The sequence below is a fragment of the Cibotium barometz genome, chromosome 13 (genome assembly GCF_041138505.1).
Source record: "Cibotium barometz isolate CiBa-2024 chromosome 13, ASM4113850v1, whole genome shotgun sequence".
Taxonomy (NCBI): domain Eukaryota; kingdom Viridiplantae; phylum Streptophyta; class Polypodiopsida; order Cyatheales; family Cibotiaceae; genus Cibotium; species Cibotium barometz.
In genome coordinates this window covers 17,751,953-17,778,086 of record NC_141058.1, presented here as the reverse complement: position 1 = coordinate 17,778,086, position 26,134 = coordinate 17,751,953, and the positions used below count along the sequence as shown (strand labels likewise).

Here is a 26,134-nt window from a genome sequence, read left to right as displayed (position 1 = left end):
GGAGTTTGGCTGCCTAAAACTCTTTATTTTCCTTTGGAGCAAGAGGATGAGAAGAGGTCATGCCCACTGTAGTCTTTCTCCATGCTGATGCTAGCAAAGAATTCAATTATTAATGTAGTGTAGAATCGCTTCAAGCGAAAGAGCCCACACTATTGTTGTAGCCTAAAGACTAGGACTAGATGTAGCTATTGAGAGTTCACAAGTTTTAAAAAAATCATTCGAGCTCCCCAAATTTTTACTTTTGTTTACAGATTAGCAGCTTGACGATTGAGTGCTAGGATAAATCGTAGCTTATATGTGTCGAACCATCTATATGTGTTTGTATAAGTGTGAACACCTAGTTAGGTGTAAACACCTCATATATGTGTAAACTGTGTGCCTACATGTGTGTGAACCCTTAAATGGGGATAAGATAAGTATGCCATGTATACTTGTCTTATTAGTGAGTGTGATGTGATTGAGTCAAAAGATAAGGTTTGAAACCTATAAAAGCATTTACTATATAGATCGATTGAATGATTCAATCGATTTATATTGAGTAATGCAATACATTGAGTAATGCAATAATTGAATCAATCTACATTGAGTCGTGCAATCATCTCTGGCTAGAGCATTGAGTTTCTCACTCTAACTCTCTCTCTCTGTCTTACTACATGTACACTCCACAACAATGGAGAGGTTTTATCCTCCTTAGCCTCGTAGAAGCTATTAGGACCTATTAGAGCCTCTGTTGGTCGACTACCTATACCTTCACATACTTCAACTCTCGTTGTTTGCTATTCTTTGTGCTAGCGGCCTGCCTAGGACGTCGTCGACTACCCACCTCTGACTACGTCAACAAACCAACCGTCAACAATTGCTGGTTGCCTGACTATGTTAGCAATCAGCCGCCACCTTCAACTATATAAACGCTACCTGAAGCTGCTGCAACACCATGCACTTCTTCGAACTTTAGTTTTTTAATAAATATTTATGTTTATATGTGTGTTCTGTCAATAAGGGTTCGCAATTGAAAACCTACTTATATCTATGTTCCTTATGTGTGCCTTGATTCATAAAAGGCTTCATGTTTTCCTTATCCCAATTAGGAGCCAAGAAGTGACTAAGTGCTAACCTCATTACCTCGGTCTTACCCCGGTCTTACCCTGATATGAGGAACTACCATCGCCCGGGAGGTGCAGATCATGATTCTATCTCTTTAGCAAGGTGGATGGGGTAGGTGGTAGCATTTTCTTTGCATTAGGGTCTCACCACCTTTGCTCTGAAGGAAGGATTATTAGAATCAATCGAAGCTTATATATGTGTAACCATCTATATGTGTTTGTATAGGTGTGAACACCTATTTAGGTGTGAACACCTATTTAGGTGTAAACACCTCATATATGTGTAAGTGTGCCTACATGTGTCTGTATAAAAACTCAAACCACACCATAATATAACTACAACGAACTATCAATCTCCACAAGGCTTTGAAAGTTGGTCTAGTGTAAAGCAAATGCATGAGGATGAGATGAAAAATTATTTTCCATAATCATTGGAAGAAAACTCTTAGAAGTAGTACTATGAGTCTCCATTTGAGAAGATTTAAAGCTACAAGAAGATGAAGAAAAACTTTTTTTCAGGAACATAGAATAGTTATATTAAGAGCTTAATACAAGTTATATATAAGAGCCATTTGTACCACTCTCATCTCCCATGAACTTCATCCCACCTTTTCACTATTCAGCAATCTGCATATTAAATCCTCTCTCTCATCCTCCCAAACAAAAGAGGAAGAGAAACTTTATGGAAGTCCCAAAAAAACACACTCCTAGAAGTGGTACTATGGATCTCCATTTGAGAAGATTTAAAGCTACAAGAAGATGAAGAAAAACTTTATACAAATCCAAACCTTCCCCCCCCCCCCCCCCCCCCCCCCCCCAAAAAAAAAAAAAAAAAAAAAACTACTACTACTACTACTATCCCAGCTGGGAGAAATTAAGGAGGGAAAGTGCTACTACTCCAGATGTGATGGAATTCGTCGAAAGAATCAAGGAGATATTTGGAGAAATGACACCAATACTTAAGTCTCAGATATCTTGGTTCATGAGTATATGAATAAATTGCTTGACACAGGAGACCTTTCAAGAACCACCCCTTGACTCAAGTAGACAAGTGCTCGGATGTGGAAGCTCACATCCTTGTAACCTCACTAGATTGTAGTAGTTTACAGCTGAAATCTTTTAATAGATTAGCGTCTGCTTTATAATCCATGATGCCACACCCCTAACATAATGAGCAATCATGTTGCTCCCGTTAATCATAATGAAGACCAAGGCCTTTCTACAGTAACATTGTCACGCCCGAAAAGATGGGCACCCAATTAATCTCTGACTAGTTCCTGTTCACTTCAAACAAGAAGCTGCTTCTTCACTGCCAATGGTGCTCTTTCAGATCGTGGTTTTGCTGATGAAAAGGGTGTCTGTAGAATAACCTCTCTTTCAGAAACCTTCTTGGGTTTGTGAGGCTTGCTTCTAGTGCTTCCATTGTAAATTTTAGGATGTCTTTTCATGCAGACGCTGACCTTTGGGATGACTGTCACCCGCAGCAAATCTCTGGAAGAGCTTGCAAAATGCGAGAAGCGCTTGGCACGCTCCCTCTTGGCTTCTGCTTGTCTGAGCTTCTCCATAGCTGGATCTACACCCATACACTTGGTCCTTTCTCTAAAAAGAGCCCTCTGCAAGGACAGATCCCTTGAGTGGTCTTTCCACTTCCCCTGAGAAGAAGAGGAATATGGGTTATCTGAATTGCTGAAGCTGTCCTCTTCTGTGCCCAATGAATCATGGGCATCGCTGCCTGATGGAATTACTCACTTGGAATCTTTGACGGTTCAAACTCCTCAACCTCGGATAGATCATCATGACCATTAAACTCCATGGCTGTGTATATGTCATCTACTATGGTGGGTAATTTTTCCATGTACCTGATAAACCATAGTGAGCTGCTGGTAAGATACAGATTTTTATCTATAATGAGACCAGGGGCCAAGTTAAGCCAAAGAACTGTAAAATTAGCATTCATATGTATCAAAAGTTTTATTTGAAAAATCCTCATCTCCCATGCGATAAAGCTCCGATCAATGACTCTCTGTGCATGCATACATAACCGGCTATCAATGGTCCTTCTCAAGGGTGCATGTGAGTTCATCTGTAATTAAGTTGTAACCATAACCAGAAGTTTAGGAGGTTGATTGTGTGGAGCGATGTGTGGATATGGCTCTTGCAGCCTTGCTTCGACAAGATCAATCAGGGGCTTTGCAACTGTTGTCACCCAAACTTGGGGTTACAACATTGCATACATGGTCAAAGCAACATAAAGCAACATGAAGGCTGAGTTGTTATGTGTCTCCAACTGTAGTGATAGATGGCGGCACAAATGTCTCTATGGTTCCAAACGTTTTGTTGTGCTCTAGAGTTCCTGTAACTGTAGTGATAGATGGCGGCACAAGTGTCTATATGGTTCCAAACGCTTTGTTGTGCTCTAGAGTTCCTGTCCACCCTAGGCCTCCTTTTTTACGCCCAACTACCTCCTCCTTTCATACGTCCCCATCCCCCCCCCCACAAAAAACACACACATGCACGCACAAGAACATAGAGTTATGATCAGGGACATGAGAGTAATGTGTGCACATGCACTCATGAGCATGCATGTGTGTATTTTGTGCACGATTGCGTGCAACTGCCATGGGTATTGTAGAGGCATCCCCACATGAAGAAATTGAAAAACAAAAAAGTAAAATGTGTCAAAGTAGAATCCATAGCCCGTGATTGTCGATGGTGGTGTCGTATGTGAGAGCCAGCTGAGGTTACATAGCCGCTTAAAAAATTTTGTCATCGGAAGGAGATTGTCTTCCAGCCAGGGGTGAGAGAAAGTATGTTGCATCACACCTATTGTGTTCAAGGACATCTTTAGGCAGCTCACTACCTGTTGTTCATTGTGTAAAAATGGATGCTGAGATTGTCTTTTGTCCTTTCTCGAGTTGATGTTGTAGCATTTATATGGTAGTGATGAGTGGACATAGGTTAATAATGGGTTGAGATACTTTTTTTCTTCTTTAGGAGGTTTTTTTGCTCTTAGCGTACGTACGCACTCTTATGAGTGTGTAAGTGACTTTATCATGTCACTTCACTTGTACTTCAAACTTTCTCATCAATCTACTTTGAGTGTTGTGCTTCTATCTCTCTCCTTGCTTTTATTGCATCTATGCGTGTGTTGCTACATTGATCTCCAATCCAACAATTGGTATTAGAGCAAGTTCTCTTGGCTCTGAGCTCCTTGTCATCTTCCCCTTGAGTTGCTCTTTTGATTTTCTCAGATTGAGCTATCCTCTTAAGTGGAGAAGGTATACCACACAGTGTACTCTTAACTACGTTAACAATGTTTTCGCTCATTTCGGAGCATTTCAACACGTTTCGTGGCTCGTTCGCATGTTGTAAGGTTTCTACAAGCATCTTGAGAGTGTCAGTTTGAACTGTTTTTTTCGATTTTGGGTTTTTTACACTACAACAACAACCATTGGTGTGTAGATAGTGACGTCATCATCTTCGATATCACATCGGCAAGCTCCTCTTCAACAGTATCGTCAACATTATCATTGATTTTCTTGCTAAGCATAATTTCCAAACTCTACACTCTACAATTTTTCATACACTTTCCAGGTTTCCATGGTCACCAGTGATCTACTAGCAACCATTCGATTACACTCAATGGACATTGTCAATACCTACAAGTAGTTGAAATATTTGCATTATGTGTCAGAGATTAGTTATTTGCAAGCAAAATGACAGACAGTGATGTATCTGGAATGTTTTCCACTAAGGATAAGCTTGATGGGACCAACTACTTGTTGTGGTCCTATATGATACGCCATGAATTGGTCGTCACCAAAGGACTTTGAAAATTGTTAATGGCATTGAGACACGCCCGGTCTCACCAGCACATTAGTATAGTACAAGTACTTTGGATGATGATATAAATTTAGATGTGTAACTATGGCATCCGCCTCTACACCTCCCACCGCAAAACAAGCTAGGTGGGATGGTACAAAGGCATAGGCACATGCATTAGTGACACTTTCAGTAAAAAGGAACATTATTCCTTTATTCACTCATGTTCAACTGTGAAACATGCTTGGGATGCGTTTGCTACACTTTACCAGGTGTGTAACGAGACACGAGTGGCCTACTTGCACAAGCTTGAATGGATGAGTTCCTCACAAGAATTAAAGATCTCAATGAACATTTGGCATGTATTGATGAGACCTATCCGAACAGTTCTTTGATATCTACTATTCTCACAGCTCTGTCGAATTCATACCAAGATTTTGCATCTACACTTCGGCTCATGATAAAGGATAACCCCAATGTCCTTCCTTTCTATGAGTTGGTTGCAATGCTCTTACAAGAAGAGCAATCTCGACAAAACCAAACTAGTATACGTGTTAAAGATCAAGCATTTGTTGCTAGTCAAAAAGATAAAGGCAAAGCTTTTTCTCAAGGTGGCTATAAGCCAAAGACAGAATCAACCTAGTCTTTTGGAAAGGATGCTAAGAAGGGAGTGATAAGCCTAAGAAGAAAGGCACATGCAACTGCTATCGGAAGCCAAGCCATTGCATCACTAAATGCAAAAAAAGATTGGAGAAGGAGAAGGGGAAGAAAGAGTCAAGCATCATTGTGCTGAAAAGGAGTCAACTATGCACAAGATGATTGGGTGCACTGCAGTTATGATCTTCTATCCATGCCGTATCCATGTCAATGACAAATCAACATATCAGGTACTTTGATAGTGGTACAAGCAAGCACATTACTTCTCAACGTGATTTATTTTCCTCACTTGAGTCTGCTCCTCAAGGAGAAATAGTCACATATGCAAACAACTCCTCGTATCCAATAAGAAGAGTTGGTAAGATTGTATTCATTGTTGCAAATAATAAGGCAATCACTCTCTCAGAAGTCTTGTTTGTGCCAAGCATCAAAAAGAACTTATTGTCAATCTCTACCATTGCTAGAGCAAGCCTAATGGTCAGATTTGTTGCTGAGTGACAGGTGTACAATTCATGACCGGAGTGATAGAAACATCCCTGTGGTATCTGGGCTTTACAAGTTAGAGAAATATGAGAGAATAACACATAATACTTGTTCAGTCGCTACCATACGTGCTATAAGTGACACGGAGCTATGGCATGTTTACTTTGGTCACTTGAATTTCGTTAGTTTGTTATACCTTAAAAGGCAAGAGATGGTGTCAGAGCCACCTATGCTTGAGACCCCCATCAAACATGTATGTGAGGAGTACATTTTGAACAAGATGCAACAGGCATCACTCTTGAAAGATAGATCGGTTAGGATTGTCCAAAAATTCCAGCTTATACATAGTGATGTATGTGGTCCCATGAGGACACCATCAATTGGAAGATATCGCTACTTTGTGACTATTATTGAGATGACTACTCCAACCACACCTAGGTGTATCTATTGAAGGCAAAGTCTAAAGGTTTTTACATGCTTTAGACACTTTGTTTCTATTGCTGAAAATGTATCTACATATAAATTTGGTACCTTCGTACAGATGGAGGGAGAGTATATGTCAGAGGAGTTTCATGTATATATAGTTGAAAGAGACATAAAATATCAATGCACAGTGCCTTAAACACCTCAACAAAATGGTGTGGCTAAGAGGAAAAACAGATCTCTCATGGAGATGACACGTTGCTTGGTTAAAGGTCAAGATTTGCCTCATGTTTTTTAGTTGGAGACAATTATGTGTGCCACTTATGTGCTAAAGAGATACCCCAACAAGGCCTTACAAACAATTACTCCTTATGAAGCTTGGAATGATAGAAAGTCCTTTGTGGCTCATTTGTGTGTGTTTTTGGGTGTCTTACTTATACTCTCATGTCTGAACAACAACGCAATAAGCTAGATGATAAGGCGGTAAAATATATTTTTGTGGAGTATAGCTCAAAAAGCTAAGGATATAGACTCTACCATCCAACCAAAACGGATTTTGGTGAGTAAAGATGTTTTTGTTAAGAACTCAGTTCAACCCATGCTTTTAAGTAAAAAAATAGCAAAACGTATACTCACAAGACATCTTTGATACACTCCTACCTTTATACAATGCCGCGAGCAACCATATGTGGAGCAAATGAGTGCTCAAAAAGGTGTTGCAAATAAACCCATAGAATTCAGCTCATAGATTAATCTATTGATGAGGCAATTATGGATGATGCAATGGATGAGGAAAGGACAGCCATACATGCGTCCAAGAGTATGCCAAAATAATTGATGCAAACATTGCGAGATAACAAAATTAACTACTCCCTTTACATAGCAAGACACATGCTCATCATGCATCTTATTCTTTTGTGGATCATACTCTCGTTGCCAATATATGCGATGAAGAGGAACATATTTTCTTTAAGAAAGCACAAGAAAACGATCATTGGATGTAGGCCATGAAAGATAAGTACGACTCAATCCTCAAAAATGACACTTGGTATTTAGTAGATTTCTCTTATGGTAAAAAGACGATTGGTACAATATGGGTTTATAAACTAAAGCGTAAAGCTAATAGTAGCATTGATTGCTACAAGGTAAGACTTGTATGCTCAAGAGAAGGACATAGATTATGATGAGACCTTTGCATCCACGTTTCGTATGACTACGATCATGAGTATTATTACATTGGCAACACATCATGGTTGGAATGTATATCAGTTAGATATCAAGATTGTCTTCTTAAATGGTGACTTGCATGAGGAGATCTATGTATCTCAACCTCATAGTTTTATTGAGAAGGGGCAAGAATTTAAAGTATGTGGGTTAAGAAAAGCTTTATATAGCCTTAAGCAAGCTCCCAAAGCATGGTATGACTTAAACAGTCCAATTGAGATTACGCTCTATGTAAAAGGTGCAAAGATTGTAAAACTCATTGCATTATTATTAGAAGCATAGTTCCAAACATACGTGCATGTTTCATGTCTGCAAACGTTTACAAAAAACATGAATGTTTGAAACGTTCCATACGTGTAGGTTTTTTATTTTATTTTTTAGTTCCCCAATGTTGGGATTTGACGGACGCCGTGTACTTTTGATACTCTCATAAATTTCATTTTTTGAAGCTGCGCCGTTCGCCGACCACCGATCAAGTCAACCGTCTCTCAAGTCTCGACTCTCACACCAGGTACACGTGCGACCATGTTGTACGGTCCGTATGGCCTATAGTGACCTGTGCGTCCTGTCCACCTGGTCTCATTGGCTGGGCGGCTGGTCTAGACTCTAGACTCTGCATAATGGACCATGGACCCATGGCTACTCATGCTGCACTGTGGAGGCTGCAGCCTGCCATTGCCCCAAGGCCCCAGCCCCCAATGCATTATGCCATAGACTCTAAAGCCCCGAAAGTTCAATGCCCGACACCTGCAACTTGGCTCAGGCTACCTGCAAGAAATTTAGGGCTTTCTGCATTTTTCTTATATTTTTAAAAAATTGGGATTGTAAGTGCAAATTTTTCAATAGCCCCAATTTTTGCAAGTCCAAATTCCAATGTAAAAGCATAAATTAAAAATGCAAAAGCCCTAAATTTGTCAAATTGGTTTTGCCTACTTTTCCCACAAAATGTTATCTAAAAAATCATTTTTTGTATCTAAACTATACCCAAAAGGAAGGTCTCCAAACCATTGGGATATGTCTTGGGCACTTCCGAGAGCCTGTAGGGGCCTGTAGGGCTGCAAAATCCACTCTAAATATACCCCTAAATCTGCAAATATATTTGCTAATAAGAATATACATGTCTATGAGCATCCCGATTAACGGATGCACATGACATCTGCACTCCAACAGATATCTCTGTCTTTCTCTCTTACAAAGTGAATGCCCACACTGTCCTTCAGCCCTTGCCCTCCATAGCTTCCAACAGTCAACTCCGCCTGTGTTTTTGACCTCTTCTCACTTCGGCACCCTTTTGTAGAGCCGCCTGATGCGGCCCGACACTGCCGACTTCACATGTGGCCCGTCCATGGCAACCTGATGCCAGTGTGCACCAAGTGACCACCTAGGTCTAACCCACATTCCATCAAGAGATTTATCACCACCCAAACGCCTAGTGCTCAAGAAACCTGTTTTTTTCTCCTGTATTTCATTTTTGTCTCAATCAACCTCCGCTTTTACGATCCCCTCCACGCGGCTTTGGGATTTAATTAAAGGCGGGTCCTTCAACGTAGTCTACAAGTTTTATTCATCGACATTTGATTGCCTCTAGTTCCCTCACCTCAAGGAGGAATCAATGGCAGTTGTTTCGACTTCCTTGACAGGAGACATGCCCACCTCCTGATGGCAAAGCTGGCATATGCGGTCCTCTAGTGATATATCCTCATATCGACCTGTCTCTATCCTCAGCTGGTGTGAAGAGGTGCGAATCTATCCAATAGCACTCTGAATACCATGTGAGAGGTGTGTGTCCATGTAAGCATGGCGTATAATAAACCCATCCGAAGAGAGGTGTAGAAAATGACTATGGTAGTGTGCCATTTTCATGCCCAACGGCTACGGGGGCCTGACCCATGTCCTTTCTGTATCTAGTCTCACAATGTCCATCCTGATCACCCGATTTAGCTCTGAACAGCTCAGATCTAAGAACGGGCAATCCTGGCTGTAAGCAAAAGGCGAGAGTGCATCAATACTCATTCCATGCAAGGCTAGCCATGTGCGCATCTGGGCATACCAACACTGAGTGTCTCCCTCATCTGCAAGCTCTTTGGAGAAACTGAGTGCTAAGCGAGGGTATTTCTGCTGAGGGAGCTCCCATATTCTATGGAGAAAAGTAACTGCATGGAACAAAGCCTCAGTAACCACTGGGGTAGCCCCCATCTCTGCCCTGATGATCTCAATCCACCATTGTGTCCTTGCTGCCTTGCAAACTTTGACAAATGGATCCTCTTGATCATTGAATGATGATTCTAATGAATGCCTAATGATTCTTCTTTTTTTTACGGGAAAAAGATCCTTTTATTAGTTAATGAAAGACAGCCACAAAGAGCTAGATACAACCACGAAAGGCTAGATACAAACTCGCCTCATGTACGGGGTAGGAATAAAATGATCATAAGAGGGAAGAGACACTTCTCCTCCAGTTGCCATTGTGTGAAGAGAAGGCTATCTCATAAGAGGGGGAGGGGACAACCACACAAGTGGTCTATAATGCCAAGTGGGGTCACCATCTCGATATGTGAGAAAAGGGCCAAGCCTCCAAAGCCTCAAAAAAGCTTCCCGCCTCCGCATGTGGTCAGAACCTCCCTGTAACTTCCCCCACTAACTGCAGAGAGTATGAATGATATAGAGCCAAACGCTCTTGATGGATTCAACAAGCGAAGGGTGGGTACCCTCTATGGCCTCCTTGCATCTAGCTCGCCAAATATGCCAGGCTGCAATGCTACTGTAAATCTCCCATCTCTCGCATGAGCCTGGTCGCCCAGTGCTCTGTAGCTGGGGCTGTGATTGGTACTGCCGAAATGCGATGGTGAGAGACCTGAAGGACTAGCCCTCCCGTCCTCCTCATAAGCCCTAACCACCTCAGCCTCTGTGGCCCAATCAACTGTGTCCCATGTAATGATCGAGGTTGAGACCCTGTCCATCATGAAGATGTAAAGAGCACGCCAAATCTGTTGAGCCTTCGAGCAATCCCAAAGACAATGAGACTCCCTGAGGGTGGCCACACCAAGCTGTTGGCCGACCTCTAACTGCCAGCCAAGTGCCGACCACCAAGCTCTTGTGTGCCATCAGCCAAAGAAAGGGTGATCTTTCTCGGCCAAAAACTGTCCCAAAGCCTCTTTCAAAAATCTGAAAGGAAACGTTGTGAGAGACCTTGTGACTGCCATTTTGCTGCTACTACTCGGGGTGCCGTCAATCTCTGGCATCTGGATCCTACGGCCTAGCAACGTTGTATATGCAAAGGAGGCATCCAGAGTCTCCTCCCAATCAACGGGGTCATGCCAAGTCCACTCTCTTGGGTCCCACTGTAGGTGCGTGAGAGGTCAACACTCCCATATCTATAGCCAACCAAATATCTCTCTGGCCATCTTGGTCGGTGGTGGATCTATGTGCCACTCCCGTGCCTAAAAACCAATCTCTCACCCTCTACAAGATGCAACCACTAAAATCCTCTACTAAGGAAAGCTTAGATCTCTCTAATCTACCATGGGATCCAATAGAAAAAGTAAGTAGACCACTGCCCTCATTTGCTCCGTGGATTGCCACGAGAATATCATGTCTAGTAAACACACCTAGCCAACACTTAGGGGGGTCGGGTCTGGGATAGGAGTCAACCACTCCTGAGGGATAGTTGAGTCGATGTCGATGCTGAGCAGGTCTCTACCTCGGACCCCTGTTAGGCCTCTCTCCTGCACCTCCGAGGGTAATTGCTTGTGTGCAATCCAATCTCCAAGGGACCTGGTTGGTCCATGCTCAAGGCGCCCCATGATACATGAGGTCGGGACCCCAACATGTGGCCATTGGGTAAACAGATCAAAGGGTTCAGACCAAAGGCTATCGAAGCCGCTCCTCTAAGGCTACTAGAGCTATCTGACTAAGGGCCTGACTAAGGGCCGGCTTGAGGTGATCCCAAGCTCGAAGTAAGCTGGCTGCAAATCTGTCCTCAAAAGCTGGACTACAACCGCGGGCCCGCATCTCTGTGAAAATCCATCTGGCACTCTGTGGCCAAGGGTCCCCTAGACTCAGGGTGTGGGTTGAAATCTGGGCCAAGAGAAAGTCCTTCCAAGGCTCACCATCGAGAAGGAGTCTTCTAATGATCAGCTTGCCCAACAGAGCACGGCTCTAAATAGCACGATCAATGATGCCTAGCACCGCTCTACGACATAGTTGAATGATCACTCTCCATGCCACCTTGGCTAGCCTCCTGTCATTGCCGGCCCATAAGTAGTTCCGGATCAACCATTGTACTTGGCCAATACATGCTCGAGAGAAGGCCCAACACAAAGTGATGTACCACATGGTGGCAAGAACCTGGTTCGCCACTACCACTCTACCTGCTAGGGAGAGTCTCGCAAAACTCCAGTATAAAAGCTTCTTCCAAATACTCAGAAGAAGAGGGGCAAGCTACTACTCAAGAGAGATATCAATGCCCACTTGGCAGCCAAGATAGCAAACTGGAGTGTGCTTCTCATGCACAGCAAAAACCTCGATCGCCTCCGCAAATCTATGGAGATTCCCCACATCTCTTGAAAGAAAAGTTATTGTGTCATCTACAAACTCTGAGTCAAGTAGCTCCTACTACGTGCGGAGGCTGAGACGCAATCCCTGAAGCCAGATCTCCTCGGTTGAGAGGAAACTACTCATGGCTCGCCAACGAATAGGAAGAGGTAAGGTGCGAGAGGACAACCCTGTTGTACCAAGCGAGAAAGGGGAAATCTGTCGCCACCACGAACTCCCTGAATGAGAACCTAGCTGTGCGAGGCTAAGTAAAGTCCCAAAACCCCACGAATCCACTCCACAAGGAATCCTATCCGGCTCATCGTGCCCTCTAGAAAGCTCCAATCCACCCTATCATAAGCTTCTCAAAGTCTAGGAGTAGCACTATGAGGTCTTGTTGCCGCATCCTAGCCAAAGCTTTCGTCTCCCAGAAGGTGAAGATGTTGTCCAAAATGCTTCGATCCTGAACAAAGCCGATCTGAGTGTCATGAATCAAGTCCGGAAGAAAGGGCTGAAGTCTCTTGCTAATAGCCTTGGCCAAGATCTTATAGGCGGTCCCTAGAAGAGTGCTTGGTCTCCACTGCTAGAACTCCAATTTGTCACCACCCTCCTTAGGAATCAAGTGTATCAAACCCTCTAAGAGTCTCTCTGGCATGGCACCTATGAGCATAATCTCATCGAAGGCAGCTCGGAGGCCGCCTTCCAGCAAGTCCTAGTGAGACGAAGAAAGAAAAGGACTAGAAGCCTGTTCGCCCCCAGGCATTTGCCCCTTGGAACTGCCATCAATGCCTCCGCCAACTCCTCAACAGTGAATGGCATCAAATAAGAAGGATCAAAGAGAGCAAGACCTGTTTCACGGTGCTCGCTGAAGCCTTCGCCCCCCCCTGCTCAAGCTGCCGCCTGCTCGCGCCCCCCCTCCCTGCCCTCGTGACTACCTCTCCCCACCTGCTCGCACCCCCCCCCTCCGCGCCCCTGTGCTTCTCACGCCCCCCGCCCTCCCTTTCGCGCCCATCGCCCCCTGCCCGCCTGCCCCGTCTCCTTCGCGCCCCCCACTCCTCCCCCCCCCTTCCTCCCCTGCCTGCTCGTTGCCCCCTTCCTTCCCCTGCCTGCCCGCCCCCCCCCCCCCCCCCGCCCCCCGCGCTTTCCCTGCACCCCTCTTTCGTTTCCCGTTGCCCCCCTCTCTTTTTTCTTTTTTCTTTTTTTTTTCTCTGCCCCTCCCCCTCTGTTTTTTTTTCCGCCCCCTCTGTCTTCCGCCCCTCCCCCTCTGTCTTCCGCCCTTCCCCCTCTTCCCTTCCCCGCTCCGCTTTTTGGTGCAGCTCGATTCTTGCAAGACCCTCCGTTTTTCGCTTCGCCCTCGACTCAACTTCAGACTCTGATGGAGGTTCCTCCCACCCCACCTCAGAGGGACTCTTCCGCAGCCCCCTCGCCTGCCCCTGAGGATACCCCCATCAGGCTTTCTCTTTCACCAGAAGAGGAAGCGAGCCTCGCCGCAGAGGTGGAACGCCTCCAAGCACATTCCACCATCTGCCGTATAGTTGGCACTCGCCCCAGCAGAGGGGAGATCCGGAATCTTCTCCAAGCCCGCCTTCTTGCAGATGTGGGCAAGATCTTGGACGTTCAGTTACTGGGCCGCGGACACTACCAGATTGAGTTCGAGACAGCCCAGAGCATGGTCCAGGTCCTAGCCATGAGTCCCTTGACATCAGGGACACTCGGGCCTTCTTCAGACCTTGGCAGCATGGCTTCGACCCAGCGGCAGCCGAGCAGGGAGAGCACCTATTATCAATCTTTGTGGGAGGCAGAACTAGCGGAACTGCCCTCCACTCGAAGAGTCTTGGGCAAGGGTTTAGACGGGGAATAATCACAATCCGTCATGGGACGAAGACGCGCCAAGTGGGCACGGATCTTGTCCTCCATGTGACACCACTCTGTCCAAGCGCGAGAGTATGCATACTCCGAACTCCATCAATCACAATGGAGGTACCTATAAGGAGAGAGAGGTACTGCGACTAAAATATGCATGAACACAAAAGCAACACCTCCAAGCTGGAGGCCACCATCTCCCCGTCTTGGTCTTTGTGGACTGAGCCTCCAAGCTCCATCCTAGCTAATGGCCATACATGGGTGAGTACATCGATGATGCAAAGGTCGTGAAGATGATGGGAGAGCTTAACTCCATGTCCCTAGATGGCCGTGGTCACCGACTCCGAGTCCTACTCCATGTCGTAGAGGATATGGAGTGGTGAAAAACCACGCATATCCAAATAGGGCCTACTGTCTCCTAAAACATATTTGTCCCTTCTACTGGAAGACATCGGAAGAAACTATAATCCACAAGTTTCCCCAAGATCCTTGGGAGCCCACCTCGGGATTCTGGTAGGAGAGCCCTCACCGAGGAAGCAGCAATGGTCGTCTCTACTGGCTTAGAAAAACGGTGAATCAAGCGATGAATGGAACTCACCGACTACCTCCACTCCGGATCAGATGCTGGGGATTGACGAGAGTGCTCAGGAGATGTGCAGGAAGGGGGGAGAGCGGGTTCAGATGAGGAGGACAAGCAAAAGATGCTGCTATGGAAAGATTCGGGGGCGAGGATGTAGGAGGGAGAGGTGGGGGGGGGGGGGGGGCGAAGAGGCCAAAGCGGGGCATCATTGGGAGTGATCCCTCGGAGAGAGAGGCTGCTAGAAGGGGCTTTCCAAGGGCTCAATGGGGTCTACCAGCCTCACAGGACACTGAGGGCCGAGAGGAATCACGATGGGGAATCGACCGTCAAATCGAAGGGGCCGCAAGGGCCCACTCCGTGACAGAAGGGCCTATCACCAATAGGTGGATGCTATAATAAATGCTCAAAACAGCTCTCTGACATGACAGAATCCTCATGTACTCTGCCAACCTGGCACGCACAGTGACGACGCTCAGCTCTGGTGGTTGATTGACGGCCGAGGTGCAGGCCAACCGTTCACCACTCTCTGGCAATCAAGTCGTCCACGATCAAGACTTGGTGGTCCACTGTCTGAGAACCTGCCTCTCCTCTACCATCTGGTGAGGATCTGAACGAGAAACGAGGGGGAACCACAAGAGTCAGTCTCCTGACGCCGAGGGCAAGCTCTGGCAAGATGTCCCATCTACCGATAAATGAAGCATTGGCCTAGGAGGCCTGAATACTCCACATGTTGAATAATGGGATCACCCCAAAGGCATGGAACAACAGATATAGCATGAGGCACTGAATCCGACGAGGCAACACAGATGCGAAGGGATGGAATCCCGACTGCCCATGCAAGGGCTGAGACAACAGTGAGGAGGGATTCCATCACTCTCCCAATGGCACCACCAATCACCTCGAGAAGAGAAAGGTATTCTTTCCTAAGGCTTGCAAAGCGGACTGTCTCACTGGGAAGCTCGACACGCCATCCAAAATGTCACACGCAAGGTCAAAGCCGTGTTGCCATCATGCAAAGAAGGCATGGGTCGTGCGCAATGCAACAGGACTCAGCTGCGTGACTCGATCTAATGCCACAAGCGAGTCGAACTCAACTTGATAGTAACTGCATCCCAGAGGATGAATATCTATGATGTTCGCAGGCTCACCAATGAGACTTACCTCTGCAAAAGATCTCTGAGTTGTCCTCACGCTGGGAGACTACCAACAATCTTACATACCAAAGTGGAGGCCTCTAATGATGCAACACACACGAGAAGCTGAAGATCTGCTTCTGAAAAGGGTAAGCAAGAAACGGCAGCTTCAGCCGAGGATGGAGGAGCGGCTGCCATGGAGTCCTCCTCAGTTGATTTCAAGAAAAGGTTAAAACTTACCGAGAAAACAAACCCCACAAGCTGAGGTCTTCCTGAAGATGATGGAGGTGACGAAGGAAACGGAGGAGGCGGGGAGGGGGTGGGGGTGCGGGGGGCGGCACAGACGAGTGAGAGCAAAGCAAAGGGAAGGAGGACTAGGCGGGGGAAGGGGGGAGGAGGGAAAGGGCAGTGCAAACAAAAAATACAAGGGGAGGACAGGGCAAGAAGTCGGAAGTGAAAGAAGGGGGGGGGGGGGGGGGGGGATGCAAAAGAGGGGAGGGGACGCGCATGGCAACAGCATTGTGGGGGGACAGAGGCAAGCGGGAGGTAGGGAGGGCGAAACAAGAGGGGGGAACGAAGGCGGCGAAGGAGAAGGGGGAGAGGCAGCACGTGGCGCAGACAGCAGACGGGGGGAGAGCTCACAACTTCACACATTATTGCCCAATAGTGTTCTCCCTAATGATACTCTATATAGGGGAAAGGTATGAATTTGTAATCAAGTTGGTTTACCTATTTTTTCCACAAACATAGTCCAAAAAGTCATATTTTGTGTCCAAACTATGCCCAAAAGGTGTCCCAACCATTGGGCTATGTCTTGGGCACTTCCGGGAGCCGGTAGGGCTACGAAATCTGCTCTAAATCTGCCCATATATTTGCTAATGAGAATGTACATGTCTATGACCATCGGGATTAACAGAAGCACATGACATGTCTTCGCTCTCATGGTTTGAGTGAGACGTGCTTCTAAATTGAGGCTCCATATGGTTTAGCAAAGAACTTTATAGAATGCTTGAACAAGGGACATTGTTCAGCATACATATTTCCAAGAGTTCTTTTCAAGGAGTTTTACGAGCTTGTCGTTGAGCCCCTCCTCCTTACCTCTCTTGCTTCTTTGCCTGCATCAACATACGGCAAAGTTTTTATTGTGTAAAGTGGGCCGGCCGCCCTTTGATTGGCATAATGACTTCTGCCCAAGCCAATCATCCTCCACCCCCACGGGCCAAGAGAACAATCCTTTTCTCGGAAGAGACGAACTTATGAGCTTACATGCAGATTTTGATGCAAGTTCTGAAAGTCCCCGCCTATCCATAAACACCTTCCACAGCTGCAAAACTGTCATGGCCAACGTTGATGGGGTACCACGAGTCATGATACTCATCAATGACCCTTGTTTTACAGATAATCATGTCATGCTGCCAAGACCAGACAGCTCTTTATTCAACCAATGGATGGAGATTGCTCTGATAGACGGGACTAATGTAGTGTCTGCCAACAAAAGGGCCACATTGCCAAGCAATGTCAAAGAGTCAGGGGCTGCACTTTTATGGACTGGTTGACAGACACCCACTCCTAATCCACTTGATAATCATGTGAATCTCACTATAGTGGAATAGCTGCAAATGTTGACCCATCACCTTTGGGGCAAGATGTATAACATGGGGATTTATTACATGAACATGAACTACATGTGATGTACAACAAAGTGTACGAGCACATGAGTCAAATGTACACGGCTTCTTTTAAGCTACTCGATTGCCATCACACCTAATAACTTTCTGCCCCTTCTAGGAGCAATGTAAACCTATGAGAGGTAAGAGGCATCAAACTAGATCTGGCACCATGTTTTCTGCCTTTTTACTATGAGAGTTGTCTCATGGAATGTAAAGGGCCCTGGTAGCATCTTTCCTCTTTGCCAAAAGCAAGTCATCAAGAACCACCTTCACCTTGCAGTTAGAGATAAAAGCTTGCTACATCTAGTGCACTGGCTGGCAGCAAGCTTATGCTCTTGCATGAGCATAATATCCATGGGAAATCTGGGTACACTTTTTGGCCCACTGCTGCAAATGGAACTAAAGGTGGAGTATGTACTTCACTGACAGAGGCGTGGGGGGCAGGGAAGGCCTCATCCTAGAGGTTGACTTGGCCATCCCCCATGAGTCACTGACATCGATGGACCTCAAACCCCTCCCTAGTGTGGGTGTCCCACTGCAGCTGGGCGAGGGGGCAATTCTCCCCAAGCCAAAGATGCCAGGAAGAATCACCTGCAACCTCAAGTGGGGAGGGTCGATGACTCGATGTGCCACTCGCCATAAAAGCCTACCACTTGGACCCAATAGAAGTATATGCTGGCATTACAAGTCCCAGTATATGCTGGCATTACAAGTCCCCTAGTTGTCAGAATGAGCAACGAAAATGAGACAAAAACAGAGTAGAAAAGAAACGCAGAAATGCTGGAGAGAGAAGTGTTGTATAAACTCTACTATTACACACGATCCGGTACATCACAAGCGCGGGGGGGGGGGGGGGGGGGCGAGGCCCACACTATATATGGGCTGGGGCTGCTGGTCGGCTACTGCAAAACAGGGCGACAACCCCAAGAAAAGCCCACGACTGGAAAATATCCAGTCGACCAACACAAAATGCAAGTTGGCCAACAAATGATGAGTCGGCCAGCAAAAAAATAGTGGGCCCCACCTGAGCAGCCAAACCTACCAATTGATGAGCAGCCAAACCTACCAACTGACAGGGAACCCACAACACCTCCATGACTGGAAAATTGGGAAAAATGGAGAAACACTCACACCGGGCAAGCACACCTACAACACTGCTCACCTCACTCCCTACTATGTAATATGGTAGGGACAGGAGATGACTGCTAACACCCCCTCTCAGCTTCTGAATGTCGAACCAACTTCAATGAGCTGGAGTGCTGGCGAAGTATCTGTTGAGGTAGAGGCTTTGTGAAGAGGTCCACCGCATAGTCCTCCATCAAACAAAAGACTAGCAAGATGTCACCAGCCAAAATCTTCTCACGAACAAAGTGATATTGTCTCTATGTGCTTGGTCCAGGCATGGAAGATCGAGTTCCGAGCAATAGCTATACAATTCTAGTTGTCGCACTAGATGACCATGGGTTTCTTTTGTGGAAACCCTATCGCACCAAGTAACCTCTACAGCAGCCACACCACCTCGCAAGCAACACCACAAGCAATCCGATACTTTGCCTCAATAGAAAACAATGCAATAGTTGGTTGCATCTTGTTGCTCCAAGAAATCGCTCCTGAGCCAAGGGTAAAGCTGTATCCTAAAGTAGATATCTTCGTGTCTGGATCTCCTCCCCAATCAAAGTCATTCCAACCTCGAAGACTAACTCGATCCTTCGTTCCCCCTCCAATGTTATAAAAGAGTCCAAGATCCTTAGTTACCCTGCAGCAGATACTGCAAGATCTGCAATCCTGCGTCCCAACGAGTCTTCAAAGGTGTATGCATAAATGAGCTCAACAGCCCCACTGGAAAACTCAAGTCTAATCTCGTGTTCAGCAACCAAATCAATGAACCAACAAGCTTCTGATACAAGGTGACATCAACCTACTCACAAGGATCATGTACAGTAAGTTTGGTATTTGGGTCCATCAGAGATGAAACAAGCTTGCAATTCTCCATCCCAAGGCCTCCAACAACTCATGAACATACCACTGCTAAGAAACAAAGAACCCCCTCTGGGTCTACCAAATCTCCAATCCCAAAAAGGAATGTAGTAAGCCTAAATCCGTCATCTCAAACTCCTCTGACAAGGCAGCCTTTGTCACAGCTATTTGCTCCACATGACCGCCATTAAGAATAAGATCATCCACATAGAGGATAATCAATGTGACCATACCGCTTTCTTAAAAGAGATACAAGTTTGGATCTACAAACTGATCTTTGATAAAAACCCTTTCTCAAAAAGAAAGAATCACTCTTCTGGTTCCAAACCTTGAGAGCCTGTTTAAGACCATACAAGACCTTCCACAACCTGCAAACCATACCTTTTGATCCCATAACCTCAAAGCTTGGAGGTTGCTCAACATACACCTCCTCCTGTAAGTCACCATTCAAGAACGTAGATTTCACATCTATCTGATACACTGGCCACTGCTGAGAAGAGGCAAGAGCAAGAACTAACCGAATCGCAGTCATCCTAGTTGTCGGTGCAAAAGTGTCCTCATAGTCGATGATGCCAAGCCGCTGAGCATAGCCCTTAGCCACAAGACTGGCCTTGTGCTTGTCCACACGGACCTATCAGACGTATACTTGGCCTTGTAGACCCACTTGATACCAATGACTGACCTTTTTTACGACCTCGAGTCATATAACTTGTAGCCTTTGGAAAGAGAGTTATATCCCACAAAAACAAGCTTTTGGGACTTTGAGTCAAGATTCCCCCCTTTGCTTCTTTGATATGTGAACATAGGCATCACTCCCAAAAACACAAAAATAGGAGACATCTAGTTTCTTGCTAAAATAAGGCTCAAACGGAGTCATCTTAGGCACTGAAGTCGTCATAGATTGGTTGAGAATATGGACAACCGTAGCCACAGCCTCTCCCCAAAGTGGACAAGGAAGATCACGATGCTCCACCAAAGTCTTGTTCTTTCGCTCAACTACTCCATTCTCTAAAGGCAACCCTGTATTGGCCAACTCCCGCTTGATGCCATGCTCCACACAAAACCGCACAAAAGCATTAGAAGAAAACTCTTCTCCTTTGTTAGCCCGAACAATCTTCACCTGCAATCCCAACTCCTTCTCCACCAAAGCATACCAATCCTTGAACCGAGCAAAGGCTTGGTCCTTCTATGAAAGAAAATACACCCATGTGAACCTCCTACAATTATCCACAAGCAACATGAAATACAAGGATCCTCCCAAAGATGGGGTCTCCATGGATCCACACAAGTCAACGTATACCAACTCCAGAGGTTTCAAAGCCCGCATGGTAGCTTGCTTCGAAAAAGACCCCCTATGCTGCTTTCCACGAATACAAGAACTGCAATGTCCTTGCTTGCTGCCAACATCTGACAAGCCATCCACCATCTAGTCTCGAAAAGCCCGCCACAACACATCCACATTCAAGTTGCCAAAACAAAAATGTCACAAATCATTGAGCCGAGTACTTGTAAGAGAAGAGAGTATTGAGAGTCTCTAAATTCCATTTTCCACTCCGCCTTCCCAAACAACCTAGCATGTTGCTTTTTCTCGGATATAGCAACAAAATGCTCATCAAACTCCACCCGCAGCAAACTTCATGCACTGACAAAAGCTAAAAGCCAAGAGATGGAACATAAAGAACCTGCCATTGGGAAAAATCTCCAATCTGTCCTCACTGTGAATCGAGATAGTGGACTTGTCACCAATAAAAATGTGACATGTTTGCCTTCGTCACCTTGATTCATTGTGTTGCTGCCGAACAAGGAGATAAGGTATGACTCTTTACTGAGGTGAAAAAATGAAAGGGCAGCATGAAGCAAGGCCTACTGCTGGGTGACTTTAAAAGAATAAATACCCTACTCGTGGCCGTGGCCGCAAATATGCAATAAAAAGAACGGCCCAGGCATTGTAACCATCATTCAAAAAGTAAGTTTAGTCAATTCTGGAAAGCGTTTTAAAAAGCCCAACAGAAAGTTAGAATGAGCTTGGAAGAGAGACGAATTAACCTTTCTTTTATCACGCTGTTACTAAAGTCAAGAAGGCTCTCGCCTTCCAAAACTCCGCCTGGCAAGTTGAACTGAATACTCTCCAAGAGCCTGCAGATCTCATTTACAAGAACACGTACTTTGTTGTGCTGCCCAGATGCTGGAAGCATGAGAGAAATCATCTCCATGCGGAAAAGAATCTGTAATTCATGTCTATGGAAAATTAAGGAAATCACAGCAGCTTCCATAGCAGCATTAGAAATCAACAAGGAACTAAGACAACCAGCTAGAATCAAACCAAAGGATACTCTCGAACTTTCTCCTCTGAGCTGTACATACGATGGCTAACATCAAGCTCAGATTCTGTGACTTGAGATGTTGATCTTGGCGGCCTGCATTTCTTGTATTTGGAAGCTAGCTTTCTGGGGTTCTGTAAGAGAATCTGGCTCATTTTGTCAACAATATTAGCTTCATATGCAAGCTCTGTGAGAGTGTTTGAATTCTGGCAGTGACCTTCACTTAACACAATTAAGAGAGCACTTTGAGCATCTGCAACTACACGCTGGGAGAAACAATGAAGATCAATCTCAGGAAAAGAAAGGCAGTCAACTATTTTCTGGTCCAAAGACACAAAATATGCATTGGCGTCATCCAAAGCCGGGTCCTTGTCCTCACAAGGAACCGCATCCTTGTCAAGATGAAGACCATCAATAGATGCAGGGTTGGTAAGTAGAGGAGGCAAGATTTTGTCTTGTACTGCTGAATCATCTAATGGCTGGTAATCCAGATCAGTATCAACTCTCCTCGTGTCAGGAACATTATTTAATAATTGGCACTCACCAGGGGAAGGACTTGCAATGTGAGTTGCAACAGTTTCCTTACTTTCTTCTATGTACTGTAAAGCTGGGTTGCCTGTCAATGAGTTTTCTGGACCAACGTCAGAAATTACATGAGAATATCCGCCACCAGTAGCTGATAGAAGGTTTAAATGGCTAAAAGAAACTAAGTTCGAATTATGTTTTGTCTGCCTCATCCAGCAGCTCAGCACCTTTAAGATTTTTGACCGTTTGCTGCTTTTTTTCAAATACAATTCCTCCAGTGTTGTATTGCCTCCACATTGCAAATTCTCCTCAGGCTTCAAAGAACAAGATGGCTTGGCTCTTTTCCTTCCATTGCCATGTGCAGCATGATCCAGGACATTAAGATCTTGATAACAAGCAGAAGCCAAGGGAATAAGTGGCTTCCTTTTGAGGGGTGCTTTGATCATCCTATCTTCAGGTTGGGTCTCTTCATGGTTATGGGACCCCTTATAATTTCCTATTACTTGAGATGCAATTTCAACAGAAACAGCTGAACTAAAATCTGTGTCTGGACTACTTTCCTCTATTGCGCCCAATACTGCCAAAGATTTTTCATAAGGGCGGACTGGTTCATCATTTGATAAACATACTAGAGACTGAGAACACCTTTTATTAACAATGGTTATGACTGCAAGGTGGACAGTTAGAGGCTCAAGCAAAGCAACGCATGTCGAATCACTACCGCCCACATCAATAATTGCCAACCTTTCTTCACGTGCTAAATGCAGCATCAATAATTGCCATGCAGGCTTGCCAGGCTCAAAAGCAAACCCATCCTGCTGAAGTTGTCTCAAGACATAATCACCCACAAAGTTCCTGTCATTCTCATTTCCCAGCATAACCTCAAATCTTTCCAGCTTTCTTTTCTCAGCAGCTTTTGGACGTAAAAAAGCCTGTGCTAATACAAGCTGCCTTGCACAATTGAAAACCTTCTTAGGTATTGTAGAAGAGATACGGAGGACATTACCATGTGTAAATCTCTCCAGTTGTTTGTTTCCAAATTGAATGGTCTCTACCTTGCATAAGGTTGTGTTCATTGGTTTGTTGCTCACATCCCTAACTTGAATGCACACTTTGTAGGATCCTAACTCAGGCCTGCTGCAAAAATGGAACCATGGGTGAGCAAGTCCCTGCCAGAGAACAGAAAATGGTACCATGCGGAGGCCAGCAAGCAGCACATCTAGACAAGTGAAGGACCAACCCAGGTGACCTAATAACCAGCTTAATGGAGATTTGTATAACACTCCCCCATTGCAGATGATCTCTTTGCCATGATCCAGGATGGAGATGCTCACAGGAACATCGATCCAACAGAGATGAATGTTGTTTGCAGAGAAGGACTCACGTACTTTCTTGAAGCTGGAAGAGAAGGTTGCAAGCAGATCTGGTTCAGGGGGCACAGATTCAAGTCCAAGGAAGTGTGCAAGTTCTGTGTGAGTGGAAGGCAAGGTAGAAAAGAAGATTACCAGGTTGGAATTAACCTGAATGGGAGCCAGCATGTGGTCCTCTTGGGAAGCAGTGGCAGCATCTTCGTGGGTGAGGAGAAATGGATTCCAGATGCAGTCAATGATAAGCTCCTGGAGCGAGGATGCAACAAAGCTGGCATTGGCAGCAGCAATGGAAGTGCTACTGGCAGCCGTGCCAGCTACTGCTAGGGTCTTGAGAAGCTCAGTTTGGAGGCAGTTGAGAGCTGAGCAAAACTGAGAGAGGACCTCTGGCAGGGTAGGGGAGTTGTCGCCACCCGGGAGAACAGAGTCAAAGCGGGTGGAGCAGGCCCAGCTGCCAAGCACCTTGTTGATCTTGCAGCGGGATGAGAATGGTGATAGAGATGAGTCAAAAAGTTTGAAGCCCCAGCGACAGGAAGGGGAAGCGGATGCCAGAAATGTGCGCACGCTCTGTTGCAGCAGAAGCGCAACCTTGGTAGGGTTTGGATGCAGAAGCCATGCCCGGATGTCCACCACCACCACCAGCCGCTCAATCTCCTTCACTGCAATCGTCTTCATCTTTGCCCCTACCAAATTAGGCAGATCTGTTCTGCTCTTGCATTCATCTTTGTTCTTTCAACAATCTTTCTGTGAGCTTGCTTCGTCGCCTGCAGAAAACTGAGCAGCTGGACATGACATCGCTGTACACATTGCTCCCCTGGACTATACCAAAAACGCTTCTTGCTCTGCAGTTTTACAACGGACCCACCTGTTTGCATTCATGGGATTGGCAGATCTCTCGACTCTCAGTTCCAGAAAATGACTGGGGAAAAAAAAAAGTTCCTGCAAAAACTTCAATTTTAAATCTGCAGCAAATACAGTAAGCTCAGGTTCTCGTTGCAATTCCTGCCGATGCCTGCAACAATTAGGGTTTCTGCGAGAAGATGTGCCCCTGAGAGGCAAAGATAAAACTGTGAAACACACCTCGGGCCTGGCCAGGTCCGGCAGCAAGCTTCCGATCACTACACTTGCTGCTCAGCAGAGGTCAAAAATGTTGGACATGGCGGACCTGTAGGGATTCAAAAGCAAAAATTTCAACATCCCTCAAACGCAATTGGCGGGAAGCTGCAGTAGCTGGGCGGGCGGGCGGGCGGGCGGGCGGGCGGGCTATGTAAAGGATTCTCCCATGATAAGCTATGGTTTCTCCTTGCACATCACCAACTATGCTAATGTGGCTAATATCAGAAAAAAGAATGCCTCTTGATAAGCTATGGTTTCTCCTTACACATCACCAACTATGTAAAGGATTCTCGTCATGCTTATGTGGCTGATATCAGAAAAACAATGCCTCTTGATTGTACGGTGAATAAGATGAGGACCACGATGATTTGAACAAAGAGGAAGTGATCAAAGGTTACAGGTTACCTTGAGGCTCGACTATTTTTGCATGGTAGGATTTTTGCATTTTGATTGTTTAATCCGTTAAATACTAAAGAATTTTCATAGACAGAGACTCAGGTAAATGCTTAAAATAGCACCAACATCCTAGCATTAAGTTAAAAATAGCACAATCTTTCCAAAGACAAATAGCCTCACCCATCTTCGACGGGTAGGATTTGAGGTAAAATTCCACTCACCACGAAGTGGAATGTCGATTTTGCCCACCACATCTTCATGCCCCTTTTTATATTGACCTATGCATCTCTCTACCTTCTTCTTATCAATCTCAAAACAACCTTACCATCCAATGCCAATATCCTTCCAAAGCTTACACTTTAGGATGCAAATGATGGGTGAGAACATCAATGGTTGCACAATGCTTCTAGTTGGCTAGTAGTATTGCTGTCGGGCCACTTGTCCTGACTACCACGTCGAGTCTCAAGCAAATTATGCAATGTGCTCACTCTAGTGTAGCGAAACTACTAACTTGTTAGGTTCATCCCAATGGGTTTGACATAGACACAAATCCACTCCAAATCAATAGGTAATCCACTCTCTCCCATAAAATTTCATCATCATATCATCTCTCTCTCTCTCTCTCTCTCTCTCTCTCTCTCTCTCTCTCTCTCAACTTAAAATTTTATAAATGACCAAAGTGATAATTAGAAACCTAAATGAACCTTATACACAAAAGATAATACATTTGAAAACTACACGAAAATGTGGTACTCAAAATGCTTTACATACAAAAGTCCCCATAAGCTATATAGTGGTCACCAATAAAATCTCATATATAATGGACTATAGTGGTCACCAATAAAATCTCATAAGCTATATAGTGGTCACCAATAAAATCTCATATATAATGGACTATAATGAAATGTGGTAACCAAAATGTTTCACATAGGAAGGTTATC

The 26,134-nt window shown here is 45.3% G+C and overlaps 1 pseudogene across 1 annotated transcript; it reads right to left on the bottom strand.

Annotated features, from left to right (window-relative positions):
* Positions 1–2,040: 2,040 nt before the first annotated feature.
* On the bottom strand, positions 2,041–25,004 carry LOC147632438 (uncharacterized; annotated as a pseudogene). The gene is made up of 3 exons (XR_015267201.1): positions 21,802–25,004; positions 21,515–21,706; positions 2,041–2,962 (listed from the first exon to the last, which is right to left on the bottom strand). The product of XR_015267201.1 is annotated as an uncharacterized LOC147632438 (transcript).
* Between the last annotated feature and the right edge of the window lie 1,130 nt (positions 25,005–26,134).